Genomic DNA, 2,070 nt, shown 5'->3' with positions numbered 1-2,070 from the left:
GATACATAAATATGGGAGCTATATCTAAATCTGAACCGATTTGGATGATATTGGTAATAGAGGCCTGCACAAATGTATTTGGCAGGCAAATACCAAATGGTGTTTACGGCCAAAGTCAAGACATGAGAGTATAAATGAGAGTACAAATAGTATTTGTAACCGAAGAAGCTCTGAGCAAATTAAACATAGTGTGTATTTATTTCAACAAATACTCGTACTTCCAATATTTGCCCTGATCCCGCAAACTCAAATACTCTCTTTGCAAAGGCAAAATGCATAAACACATTCATCGATAATGAATAAATAACACAAAACAACATCAAATACTCGGGACACGAAGCATAGCGACCGAGTATTCCTAGAGATTCATCTTTTTGCTTTGCTATGCTTTTGTGGTGCATTTGTTAGTCAGAGTTGCCAACTTGTAGGAAGAAAAAGTGGTATTTTTTGACTGTGTTTCGATCAATTACATTAATTTTTATACCCTAAATAGTGGTCAGGGTATAATAACAACAAAAACAAAAAATGTGCCTACCAGAAATATTGATTTTAGACCCCATAAAATATATACCGATCGACTCTGAATCACCTCCTTTAATAAAATGTTATTAATCGAAATGCAAAGAAACTTAATTTAAAAATAACGAATGTTGGTTTATTAGTTATTTAAACATAAAGGTACCTATGTTATATATCAAAATTCAAATAACATAATATGGTTGTCTTTTCTATGCTTATTGAAAATATTGCGATTTTGGAGTTTTATATTTACATGCAGCGGCAAAATAGGCGGTAACACTAATGGAGAGAATTCATATGTGAACCGTTATATTTTCATTGTTAGTTGCTGGTGCAATAGTCTGAAAATAGTCAGTTATTAGTAGTAACATTACCAGTTTAAACCAAAAAATATTTAGGAATTTGATTACCACCGCAATTACCATCAATCTCCCTGCTTTCAGCTATAAAAACATTTGTTTTATTGTGATATGGCATCCCTACTTGACATTATATTGCTCTCTTCTGCTTCTCAGTAACTCCTTCTCTCACTTACTCACAACTCCAAACAAATGGTGGTGGTTTTATACATTTTACTAGCGTGGAGATGGAAATACAATAGGTACATCATATAAAACTTGCAAATACGCGAGATGTGTGTAAGTTTGCAAATGCTGAATATGTAAATAGTGTTTGGCGTGAGTTTTTGTATTTGTACACACAAGATAATAGTTCATGTGTAGGGAAAAATACAATGATTTGCGGGAACAAATGAGAGTAAACAATGACCCTCAATAGACAAAAATGTCTTGATATGTCTTATAAGACGTCTTGTGCAGGCCTTTAATTGGTAATCTACGATATTATAGTAGATTACCACTTTCTGAATTTGAGTACGATCTGTTAATAAATGAGACCACTACGGTCAAACATAAGGTTTTTAGGGGCAAATTAGAGAAAATCGAGCGATACATATATATGGGAGCTATATCTAAATCTGAACCGATCTCGACATTTTTTGTTGGTATTATAAAAGAATATAGTAAGCCAAGTTTGAGTAAGATCGGTTAAAAAATAAGGGTTTTATGGCCAAATTTGGGAAAATCGTACGATGCATACATATGAGAGCTATATCTAAATCTAAACCGATTTCGATGAAATTTTGCAGACTTGAAGAGTTATGAAAAATATTACTTTCTGTCAATTTTGACGACGATCACTGAGTAATAAGGCTTAAAGTGACCACGTTTATCGATATGGGAAATATATTTAGATTTGATCCGATTTCTTAGCGTTTGTCCTTGTGCCCAAAAAACACTCTGTACCAAATTTTATCAAAATCGGTTAATAATTGCGACCGGAATCCTGCGAACAACAAATACATGGACAGATAGACGAACGGACGGGCACCAAGCGCTAGATCGACTCAGGAGGTGATTCTGAGTCTATCTGTATATATTTTATTGGGTCTAAAATCAAAATTTCTGGTAGGCACATTTTTTGGCAGATCAAAGTTATTATACCCTGACCACTATGTGGTTTAGGGTATAAAAATCTAAAATAGACTTTTTC

At 33.6% G+C, this 2,070-nt stretch overlaps 1 long non-coding RNA gene across 1 annotated transcript; it reads right to left on the bottom strand.

Moving 5' to 3' along the window:
* Positions 1-629: 629 nt before the first annotated feature.
* On the bottom strand, positions 630-1,035 carry LOC142227473 (uncharacterized). The gene is made up of 2 exons (XR_012719849.1): positions 930-1,035; positions 630-860 (listed from the first exon to the last, which is right to left on the bottom strand). It is a non-coding gene; the product is annotated as an uncharacterized LOC142227473 (long non-coding RNA).
* Positions 1,036-2,070: the final 1,035 nt, after the last annotated feature.

This window comes from Haematobia irritans, chromosome 2 (assembly GCF_050003625.1).
Source record: "Haematobia irritans isolate KBUSLIRL chromosome 2, ASM5000362v1, whole genome shotgun sequence".
Lineage (NCBI taxonomy): Eukaryota > Metazoa > Arthropoda > Insecta > Diptera > Muscidae > Haematobia > Haematobia irritans.
Note: the sequence above shows the minus strand (reverse complement) of the source record. Positions and strands in the feature narration are given on the sequence as shown.